Raw genomic sequence first — 12,044 nt, 5'->3', positions numbered from 1 at the left:
CCGGCCGGACCCCCGCCCTGCCCGGCGCCCTCCCGCGGGCACCGCGCCGCCCGCCTTGCCGCAGCCCCGCTCGCCGGTGCTACCCAGTTCTCCCCGCTCGCCCGAGCCGCCCCCGAGCCGCACCGCGATCCCGAGCCGCCTCCCGCGTCCGCTCCTCAGCCCGGCGGAGCCGCCGCCTCCGCCTCCTCCTCCGCCCGCCGCCGCCGCCCGACTGAGAGCCGCGGGGCGGGGCGGGGCAGAGCGGCCGCGGGTCCCGCCCCCTCCGTGACCACGCCCATAAGGGATCACGCCCCCTCCGGGCTGACCCCGCCCGCTCCAGACGCTCCCGGTGGGGGGCGGGGTCTAAGCGGTGAGTGACGGCTCTATCAGCCAATGGCCGCGCGGCTCTCCCCACCACGCGCCGTCGCGCGCTCTCAGGCCCCGCCCCGCCGCCCCTCTGTGGCGAGTGGGGGGCGGGAGGTCATGAGGGACCTGAGGGGTCGATCGTGTCTGCCCTGGGAACCGGCCATGACCTCCCTGTGGACCAGTCCTGTCCCCTCCGAGGAACCGGTCATGTCATCCCTGGGGATCAGTCATCTCATGCCTGAGGGATCGATCATGTCATCCCTGGGGCACGGATCGTCTCATCCCTGAGGGGCCGATCTTGTCCTCCCTCAGGGACCGGTCATGTCCTCCCTGAGGGAACGATTGTGCCCTCTCTGAGGGACCGGTCATGTCCTCCCTGAGGGAACGGTTATGTCCTCTCTGAGGGACCGGTTACCCGATCATGACATCCCTGCAGGACTGGTCATGTCCTCCCTGAGGGGACCGATCGTGTCCTCCCTGAGGGATCGGCCGTGTCTGCCCTGAGGGGTGAGATGAGCCTGCTGTCCTCAGAGGCAATACTGAGGAGAACCAGTAGCTCCACAAGAAAACAACTGCGTCACCTCACGCTGTCACACCAAATCACAGTGGCTGTGGTGAAAAAAGGACGGTGACAAAAGCCCCTGCTAAAGACTACAGAGTTTGACCCCCGGTAAGAACCACACTTCAAAGAGACACCCATGGCAAAGGTTTGAAACCAGAGGTTCTCCCCACTGCACTGTGGTAAAGGCAATTTGGGGATGCTGCGCTTTGAGGTGTAAGGTTTGTATCTGTGTGTATCTGCTGGCTACACCTGGCTGCACACAGGTGACACTTTGCACACCCACCCAGCTGCACACAGGTGACACTTTGCACACACACCCAGCTGCACACAGGTGACATTTTGCACACAGGTGACACTTAGCACACACACCCGGCTGCACACAGGTGACACTTTGCACACACACCTGGCTGCACACAGGTGACACTTTGCACACAGGTGACACTTTGCACACACACCCAGCTGCACACAAGTGACACTTTGCACACACACCCGGCTGCACACAGGTGACACTTTGCACACACACCTGGTTGTGCACAGGTGACACTGCCACACTCGGGGCCACTGCGGCCTCAGGGAGCCCGAGGGGCGGGTGAACAACACCCGAGCAGAGCCCACAGCCCTCAGTGTTACCATACATGGCCAAAAACAAAACTCCTCGAGCTTCCTCATCCGTTTGGGCCACGTTTGCGCGTTCATTTGCATGTGGTTTGATGCTTAAGGGGGGGTGGTGGTTCAGGGGGGCATCACCCCGCTGATTTCTCTTCTAATCCTTCAGAATTTGGGGAAATACATGTCGTGATGAGCTGAGCTGAGAGCCCTGCTCTTCCCCCATGGAGCTGTGACAGGACCATGAGTTACCCCCTGTGAGTGATAGCCGGTGTTAAAACCCAGGGAAAACCTCAGGGAGATACATTTGTCCTGGTCTGACTGTCACGGCTGATGGAAACATCAGTAGCTACAGATTAAACAAATGTTATCCTGCATTTATTAACCTTTGACACTAAATGTAACCGCTGATCCAACAAGCAGGAAAGCCTCTCTCACCTACTGAGCAACACCTTGATAAAAAAATTACACAGAGATTGGAGTGGTAAGGCTGCACCCCTGCCCATGACAACAATTACCCTGAAATTAATCAATGGCTCCTTTCTGAAAGCCAGCCCAGCACAATTACACCAGCCTGCTCCCTCAAACAATCCCTTTAAAGCTCAAAGAGAAGAAAACGAAAGCAGCCTTGGAGCAGAGCTGCAGGTAACCCGGAGTTTAGGGAGTTTAGGTTGTGATTCACATTTTCCATGTACATACATGATGTGTTGAAGGTCACAGAATGAGTCAGTGATAGAGCTGAGAGTCCTGCTTGCCCATCCTTAATTCACTAGAAGTCCCAAAACTGTGTGGGAGAATTAAATTTTGTAAAACTGACATTTTAATCATGTACCAAGCAATGCTTTAGGCTGGACTGGAAAACAAGAATGAAGGCAGCAGCACCCAGCACTGCCCCCCAGCTCAGAAAGGGAACCAAAGAAGATTTTTTGGCCTCCAACTGAAGAGAAAGTGACACAGAGGACACAAAGTGAAATTTGTCCTGAGAAATCTGATTTGAAGCCTAATCCTCTCAAGAGCTGCCTTGGGAAGGGTGGATCCTGCAGAGATGAAAATTCCTTGCTCGACACAGTGCTGGAAGAGTAGCTAAAGATGGACTCAGGTGGAAACAATACCTGTGGAATTTTTACCAGAGCTTCCTAAAACAGCTGGATGGAAACACTCCAAAGAACACCCAGATCCTGTCTGGGATTAATGAGCTGTTTAGATCACAAAGTGATGAAGAAATTACAGGAATTTTAGGCTGAATTCTCCCACAAACAGAAGAAACAGCTCAGGTTTTACATGTGCTCTTTGGTTCTGCTGTAACCACTAATTTTCATCACTTCAGATGAATAAAACCACCCTAACAAACAATTTAAATGTTATCCACAGTGCTGCAAGTGAAACAACTTGTCAAAATATGCCACAAATCCTAATTTTTCTATAGAAAAACCACCAAACCCTTACAGCTACAAGGAGAAACACACCAAAATTTGCCCCATTTTACCAGCACCTGCTTAGTACATATTGCAGAAATTCATGATTTATTAAAAAAAATCCACTTTTAGCCATCCCACATATTTTCCCCTCGGCTACATCACTGCAGGATTGCTGCAAACTATCTCACAGCCTTTATACGGAAACAGCACCGTGGCTACAGACTCCACCTCTGAAACTTATGTCAGCTGCTAAATTTAGCCTCCTGCAAATATGCATCAATTCCATCCCTGCACTAAATCCCCCTGCTCTGCTCCTGGGATGAGCCTGATGTGCTTCTCAAGGACCACATCAGGTGTGTCCCACAGCCTTCCCCACCAAGGCCATGTTTGTAGTTGGAGGAGGTAAAGAAACACCCGAGGCACTCTTTTTTAAAGGAGAAATTTTGATTAATTTCTTCAGTTTGGTGTCTCTGAGCCATCCCAAAGGGGTGACAAACCCCATTTTTGGAACCTGTAAGGTCACTGGAGGGATGAATTTGTCTCAAACATTTCATTTTGCTGAAATCCTCATTGCTAAATATATTCTGAATGGAGGGAAATGGCTTAGGGAGGGTTTAGAGAGATCAGCAATTTAAAGTCCTTTTATTTTGCAGCTTAACTTCTAAATCAAGCAAAATATGCCAGACAGGACAGTCTTGAACCCTGGGTTTGCACATATCCAAGTTATACAGATTTCCAATGACTTTTATGTCCCTATTTATATATTTATTTCCTGAAGCATTTTGATTTATTATTATTGTTATATTTACTTTATTATAATATTTCTTTACCAGGAAGTACTAGGTTCTCCCACATGAAATTTGAATATTTTTATATTTCTCTTCTATGGCTTCCATAATTTAGGGGTCCCATCAAGGCCAGGCCCAGCAGCATTGGGAAGAGCTGCTCCTGCTGAAATCAGAATGTGTCTTACCTTTCACTGAACATTATTGGGATTTAGTGATTTTTAGTGCAGAGGAATGTTCCCTGCCCATAGCAGGGGGTTGGAATAAGATGGTCTTTAAAGTCCCTTCCAACCCAAACCATTCTGGGAATCTCTGAAATCTGAACTGATTGCAGTGACAAACCCTCCCCACTCCACTTTCTCCGAGTGGAATTAGATTTACTCTCAGCATTAATTTACTTTCTCTGCCTTGATTCCTCCATGTCTGTGGGCACACAGCAAGTGCCAGGGGCAGCTTTATGAAACTACTCCCAATCCTGTTTTCTAAGACACATTTCCATGATCATCAACTGTTGAGCAGCTGCCAAGATGAAATTGTTCTCAGAGCCACCACAAAAGGGCTCTGGATAATGGAAAATCGATTCTGTGTCTGGCTGGGAGGATGTGCTGTGCCCAGGGATGTGTTCCCCAGCTCCTGCAAAGCGTTTGTCTGGAGAGACAGGGAGAGCAAAATCCCTTTGGACTGGCCTTATTCAATCCTTGGCCAGAAAGGGGAGCTGTAGAATTAGGGAATGAAGATAAGGAGAGCAAAATGTTCCATCAGATGCTTTGAAACAACAGCCAGGAAGGGAGAAGTGTCTGAGTGTGGTGGCAAGGAAAGAGGAAAACATGGATTGAAGGACAGGGCTGGGAGCCAGCACCCCTGAGCTTTATTGCCAGCTCTGTGTGACGTGGAACCATCACTGTGCTACTTCCAGACCCCAGAACTGGGGTCATTCACACCGTCCCTCCCCAAAGGGCAATAAAATCCACTGTGGTGAATGAGGGCCTGTGCTGACATCGCTCCTGAGCCGCTTGGACTGGCTGGAGGATGCTGGAGATGGATAAGGAATGAGTGAACATTAGGCCAGGATGTGCATTAATAATTGATGCTATTGTTATTAATGATTTACAATAGATTTCATCCAGCACGTCTATTACTGCATCTCCCCACTCTCACACCTTTTGTGCAGCAATATCAGTGTCAGACATATCCCTCCCAACTCAGCTGGAAGAAAGGCATCAAAAAAAAGAGCTTTTACAGCAAAAAGAAACCTCTAATTTCAAGCTAATCTATTTCCTCATGTATTTTTCTCCATCATTAGACAGGATTGTGAAATATATTTTCATTTATTTTCTATTTCCGCAGTAAAAAGGAGGTAGGTCCCAATACCTAATTAAAATGTTGGGCCACCAAATAAACCCAAAGCAATTGCTTGCAACAGATGGGATTTCCTTTGTTGCTGTCTCCGGATGATTAACGAGGAGGAGAGAGACAAGAAAGCAGAACTGAAGAGAAAAAAAAAAAAAAAAAAAGGCAAGCTGTATTTTATTTACAACATGAATATGCTGGGATTGACAATTCCTATCATCCTGAACAGCAGGAAAAAATCAGGCAGGCAGGGAAGAAGCCAGGGCTGGGTGTTGGGTTCCTGGGCACTGATCACAGAGCCTCACTATTCAAGCACTTTGGAATTCTTTTGCCATCTCCTTCTGTTTCTCTCCCTGCTGTCTAGGATCAGGTTGGACCAAAGGTGCTGGAAAAATCAGAGATATAAGAAAGGAAACACATAAGGGTAAATCCAGGTGAGGTGTCTGTGTTTGAGATTTGGGAAAATCAATGTTTAACCCAGTTTTTAAAACCCCAACAGACTGTCACGGACAGAGCAAAATGGGAAGCTGTTCCTGCTCTTCTTCCTGCTCCAGTGGAAGGTGTCCCTGCCCATGCAGGGGGTGGAACGAGATGGGCTTTGAGGTCCCTCCCAACCAGAACAATTCCGTGAGTCTGTGGTTTTTTATTGCAACATTTCCACAGTTCAGCACTGAAATATTGTCTCAACCCTCCCTCCCTGTTTCTTCTGGAGAACAAGGAGGTAAAAATGTGTCAGGGGGTATTGGGCTGCAGCTGGTATTGCCTCGGCGAGGGAGCTGATTCCTTGTATCCTTTCTCACCCCTTCTTCTGCCAGACCTATTCCATCCACCTGCTCCTTATCCTGGGAAGGATGAGCTGATCAAACATCCTAGGGCTGGTGTGGCTGAGGGGACACCAGCCAGTGACAGCAGCCAGCCTCCCTCTCGAGGGGTGTGGAGGTCCACACTCACACCCCACCACCCTGCTCCCTGCTCTGAGCCTGGCAGCGCTTGCAGTGACAAATATCTCCCACCTCTATTCCCTTACATCGTGCAGTGTGTCCTCAGCTGCTTCCTGAGAGCACAGGAGCTGTTTGTCATCCCTGCAGGGATTTTGTCATCCCTGACACGCACAAACTGTGCCACGTCCGCGCTCCGACTCTGTCGCGACAGTAACCGATCACACCTATTTTTTAAGCAAACTCAGTTCAAAGCCACCACAGATTTCCTGTGCCTTAAAACACTTATTTTCCCTTATAAGGAAATGCACAATTGCAGATTGTCACTGAGCAGAAGATGGGAGTTAAGCAGCGTGGGTCGGGTGGCTCCTTGCAGGATCCAAACTCTCGCACAAACACTCATTTCTATCCTTCCTATTTTTGCAGAACTGCTGTTTTACCAGGAAAATTTCAACAGAGTTCACTTCTCCATATTTTTTTCAGTGAAAGGGTTTCCAAGTTGATGTCATTCTCCTGAATGGCTTATTCAGTGAAGTCACAGTGAGGAGAAAAAGAACTTAGAGAAAATAATGCTGCTTTTTTATAGCTAAAAATAAAATTACATTGGCTCACCCAGTGCCTGGAGAGGTAGAGGCAAATAATCCCACATGGCAGTGGGAGGATGCATGCTATGGACACTGCTGCACTGTGAGAAGCAGTAAATTGTACTAATTCCTACACAGGAGTCTGACAAAACAAATCTTTCCCCAAAACAGTTTGGGGAAGGGCTTTGAACCAACAGAAAGGGCTTTGAGCCAACACCTGATTCCCATCCTGCCTCCTTAGGAGACTCCGTGTGCCCTGAGCACATCCCCCCTGTCAGCCGGCTATTCCCGGCAGCTATTTCCCATCCACGGCAGTGCTCCCACCTGCTCTGGAACTGCGACCTCCAGGACCCCCCAGCCCCACGGCAGAGCCGGGACCCCTCACTCCTCACCTTTTTTGGGCGCTGGTGCTGCTGCCGTCCCCTCCGACGCCTTGGACTTTTCGAAGGTTTTCTTGGCATCGGCAACTTTAAGCACATTCTCGTCCTCCTGACTCTGCCTCCCCTTCCGCTCCGGCTCCTCCGAGCCCCCTCCTCCCGCAGTCCTGCCTCCAGGGAGCAGCTCCGTGCCCGCCGCTGCCCACTGCTCCCTGCCAGCCTTGGCCTCGTCGCCGAGGGGCTCCAGCAGCGCCTCCGTCAGCGCCACAGCCTTGCTCATACTCAGAGCCAGGCACTCCTTGCTGTGGGTCCTGACAGGGGGGGCCGGGGGGGTTCTTTTCGGGATGTAGGAATCGAGTTCTTCAGCTTCACCTCCGAGCTGCTCCCGGCTGTCCGGGAGCTGGCTGCTGCTCTGTCTTGAAAGCTTCCCGGTGTCCCTGGCCACCGAGGGATAATTTGTGACCGCAGGGACCATTCTCTCGAGGCTCTTCACTACCTGCTGGTCTGGCTCGGGCTTCCTGGCCGGATCCTCCTCGCTGGCCTGGCCGTTCTGGCAGAGGTCAAGCGTTCCATCAGGCTGGGGGGTGAAGCTCCGTGCCTGCCTCAGGCTGTCCCTGCTGCTGTCCCTGGGGATGTAGGACACAGGTGTGCCTGCCTCCTGCTTGCTTTGCAGGATGTAGTCCATGAGGATGGCGTTGCGCTCGAAGCTGTCGGACCTGACGGGCACGGTCGGCTTGTTCCCCTCCGAGGGGCCCTTGGGGCTCAGTTTGCTCACTTGCCTGCCCTCCACACTGCTTTCCGAGTCCGAGCGGCTCATCTGCCTCCTCAGGACTCTTTCCAAGGAGTTGAGCCTGCTGAGGCTCGGGCTTGCCACCTTCCCATCCCCTGTGTAGCCCTCCTGAATCAAGGGTAGCGTGTCCTCTGCCTCTTCCCATTCCTCCTCAGGTTCCGTTTCTGCCTCCTGGATGAGGCGCCTGTACTCGCTCTCCTCCAGCCTGTAGACCACCGGCCTCACTGTCCTGCCCGTGCCCACCCGCCTGGGCACCACCTCCAGCTCGTACACCTTTGGAGGGGCTTCTCCCTCCCGCCCTCTCCTGCACCCTTTGGACATGGGATGCTCTTCCAGGCACAGCTCCCCTGCCGGCCCCCGCTGCCCTCTCTGCCCGCTGCTGCTCATCTCTGACCTCTTGGCAGGGCCTGTGGTGTCGCTCCGGAGGTCGGGGCGGTCCCCCCGCTCCCGGCTGTGTCCCAGGCCCTCCTGGCTGAGCTGCAGCAGTGGATAATCCTCACAGGTGCCTGCAGAGTCTCCCCGGGAAGCTGGGCAGTCTCTCCCCCTCGCCTTACTTGTGTCATCCCGTAAATATCCACGGTACTGCCAGGTGGAGGCTTCCATGGCCGGGAACTCTGTCACTATAATTCCTGGTTCCAAATGCTTTGGGACTGGCCAGCCAAGATTTTTCCCACCTTGGGTCTCGGCGGGCTTTCAGCACCGCCTCCTCCTCGCTCTGCTCTGGGAGACGGCGGCACTTGGAAGCGTTGGAGCCTGGGTCATGTGAACCGGCGTTCCTTGGCCTCATGGCCAGCAGAGAGGAACATCCCATTGGCACAACAGAGCCTGTGCTCTGCCACTCCTGACACCACACCCAGCACAGCTGATGCCACGCTAGTCCTAACCCAAACACATCCCACCTGGATAACTGGAAAAACCCCCTTCAGCTGATAATTTGCTGGTCCATGGCACTTCACAGTCAGGACTTGCTTCCCATCTGCATCCTTCTCCAGGGATTCTCCTCTTTCCCCAGCCTACTCCAGCAACAGCTCCCCACAGCCCTGTGCAGCAATCCCGGCTTGCCTCCAATTTTGCAACTTCCAGAGGGATTTACTGCCAGGCTGTCTGGGCAGAATCACCTCTGCCAGCTCCTTGTGGGCTCCACGGAGAGATGGAAACCCACATCCGTGCCCCTGGCACTGTTCTCCCCTCCCGGCCCCGCAGCCGTGGGACGCGGAGCAGCTCCCCCAGTGCTCCTTCCTTGGAAGCAGCACTCAGCCTTGGGCTGCGTCCCAGAGTTTGAGGGAGAGATGCTGCCTGCACAGAGCGCGCAGGGCAGAGCTGGAGCTGCTGGAATGATCTGCGGGAATACGTTATGGAAAAGGGAATTGCTGTGACAGAGACCGGCTGCCCGAGATAAACACAGAGCCCGGGAGCCCGACAGCAGCCTCAGACACAACTTTCCCTGTGGAAACTCCAAAACACAACTTATCAAAAATCTCTATTAACGCATTGGGCACTTCTCTAAATAACCCTCCAAGCAGAACGTTGCTCCCTTTGGATAACCCTCCGGATGGCGGTGGAGCCGGGGAGCTGGAGGGCTCTAATCCGTTTGTACACAGCTGGGATGCCTGGCATTGCAGTGAGCCGCAGCTCCCAGCTCAGCTCCCAGCCCAGCCGCTGCCCCTGTGCTTTGCCTTTTATGGTTCCCTGAGCCGGGAAGCATCCCGAGGCAGGATGCAGGAAAACACCTAGATCATCCCAAAAGAGGTGCCTGCACAGGCACCTCTGCGGTGTCAGGGCTGAACTACCCCAGTGTCACCTATGGAGCTGGCAAACAGGACCTGGCCCCAGCCCAAAGGCATCTCCTGATATTCCATGAGGCTGGAAAATCCCACAGGGCCTCGTCCAGAGACCTCAAGGACCCAGACAACCTCTGAGCACCACAGACACACAGCAGCTGCGTGGGTGACACCTGGACCACGGTCACGATGCCACTACCTCATCCTGTGTCCCATGTCAGGAGTGAGTCCTGGCCACTGCCAAGGGGAAAGAGCGAGGGATGAGGGTTATCCCAGCCCTTATCGGCCTGGAGCCAGCCAGGCCCCTCGCTGGGACTGTTCTTTATCAGTTCACATTGCAAAGCTGCTCTACACAGACAAAATCCCGTTTGTTTCCACTGGAAGTCTTAAATCCCCACCGAGGCTGCCCAGAGCAAACACAACCAACTCCCAGTGGGATCAGGGCTGGTGGCCGGGCTCCTGCTGCTCCTGCCAACACCAGCAGCAGGAGAACCTGGCAGCAGCAGTCCTGACAGGTAGAGAAATGCTGAGCAAGGTGTGCTGGCAGGTGCAGGAGTGAGGAACTTCACAGCCAAATCACCTCTCCCATGGGATGAACTCACTCAACATTTGCACTGTGACCCCATCAATAATTCTGGGTGCTTCCCTCAAGCCCTCGTGACAAAACCAAATACTTTCTATGCTTCTCACAAACCCTCACAATTAGGGGATATCGTGGTGGTTTGGGCTTGTCCTGTGTGGGGACTGCAGAGCCCAGGGTTGGTGTGGAAGGGGCACAACTGTGTCCTGGGACCTTCCCTGGGCATTGTGTCCCATGTTCCAGGGAGCTGCTCGGAGCTCTGACATGGCACCAACGTGGTTCTGCTCCTGAACCCTCTGCATAAAAGGAAATGGCAGCTGCTGCAGCATTGCTGCTGTCCTGTCCTTCAAACAGAGGGAGGAAGAGACTTTTAGGGAATACACACCGAGGCGGGAGCAAACCTGACTGGCAGCACAGCTCGGCCTGTGCCCGCTGCAGGAACTGGCTCCTCTGGCCTTGGCAGCACCAGCTCACAGCTTCTGCTTAGAAAAATATTTACATTTCCACCTTTGCAGAGGCCAGAGCAATGTTCAGCCACGGCCCAGCAGGAATAGATGCAGCGGCATCATCCTGGGGCTGCAGGCAGCTGGAGAACCACTGCCAGGGAGCAGCTTCTCCTCTGCCAGCGTGGAAATGCAGCCACAGCCCCCTGTGTGCTGCAACCAGCCTCGCCCTCCTGCCAAACCTCATTTTTCACCTAAACCACCATTAGAGTACCTGCTCACCACCCCAACTCCACATGGAACTGGGAAATGCTGCCAGGGAACCATCCTCCCATCAGAGGGTCCTCGAGGAGATCAGTTTTGGAGCACCTGCAGCTCCTCCATAGGGGAGAGACGAGGGGCACAGCCGGACCCTGCACCTTCCCACCACCCCAGTTCCCAGCCAGGCGGGCACCCAGTGCCAGGCTGCCCCTGCCCACGGCAGCTCCAGGCTCAGGCACCTCCTCTGGTCAGCGAGGCTATAAATAAACCCTCCCTGGTCGCCGGAGAGAGTTCGTGTTGCTCCAGATGTTGCCTGGTTTTGCCATGGCAACATCACAACAGGATGTAACATTCAGCCGTGAGGAACCGCTCTGAAAAGGACCAATTTCCAATCCTAACAAGAACAAAAAAACAGCCAGGGACTCACCGGCAGCCTGGGCATGCTCCAGCCATTCCACAGTCTCATCTTGTGGTTCCTCATATCCAACTCACACCCACCTCTGGAGCTGGGAATGGCTCTGTGGGGAGGCTCCATCTTTGGGAAGCTGAGCTGAGCAGGGAGAGATGTCTCTGTCGACCCAGCCAAGGGATGTGTGAGGTAAATGAGTCAACAGCAAACACTGCCCCCAAAACGGAGCTGGCTGAGGGACAGGCTGTGCTCCAGGATCTCAAACAGCAGCAGGAAGCTGCTCTTCACCTGCCCAGGCCGTGCCAGAGCTGCTCTCACACCTGGAGACCCATCCCTCCCCTGGGGATACCCTCAGGTGAAGGAGACAAATGCTCCAAACCCATCCCCAGCAGCCCAGGGCAGTGCCCTTGGTCCTGTGCAGATGATTTCCCCAGCTAGAGAGCTGCTGTCCATGCAGGTCCCAGGGACTCCTGGGCTTGCACACCTGGCATGTGGCTCTGCTGAGGAGAGCAGCACAGGCCTGTGGAATCCCACAGCCCACAGCTGTGGCAGCATCAAGGTCCTCACCCAGGCAAGATTTTCCAGGCTCAGCAAGGTGCAGGTGTCACTTTTCCATGTGCCACTGCTCCACTGCTGACATCCCTTCTAGAAGGTGAGAGGCTTCTCCTTAACCCAGGCTGGGGTCTCTGAAGAAACCAGGTGGAGAATGATTGATCTCCATCCTGTTCCTCTGGATCCAGCCCTCAGGAGCATCAGAAAACAGCCAGGACCCAAAAATGAGGGAAACAGAGCCAGGATAGATGGGCAATGACAAC

At 53.4% G+C, this 12,044-nt stretch overlaps 1 protein-coding gene across 2 annotated transcripts in view; it reads right to left on the bottom strand.

Moving 5' to 3' along the window:
- Window positions 1-7,100, bottom strand: part of CORO1C (coronin 1C) — a 46,919-nt gene extending 39,819 nt beyond the window's left edge. The window contains exon 1 of one of the 2 annotated variants that reach the window (XM_041488269.1): window positions 6,981-7,100. The gene's annotated coding sequence lies outside the window, so the exon portion shown is untranslated. Of the gene's footprint in view, window positions 1-123; window positions 262-6,980 lie in introns of those variants that run through there. The other variant, XM_041488270.1, reaches the window with a different exon arrangement.
- Window positions 7,101-12,044: the final 4,944 nt, after the last annotated feature.

This window comes from Pyrgilauda ruficollis, unplaced genomic scaffold, assembly GCF_017590135.1.
Source record: "Pyrgilauda ruficollis isolate IOZ18807 unplaced genomic scaffold, ASM1759013v1 scaffold9, whole genome shotgun sequence".
Classification (NCBI taxonomy): Eukaryota; Metazoa; Chordata; class Aves; order Passeriformes; family Passeridae; genus Pyrgilauda; species Pyrgilauda ruficollis.
The sequence above is the reverse complement of the archived record's forward strand: the minus strand, read 5'-3'. Positions and strand labels throughout refer to the sequence as shown.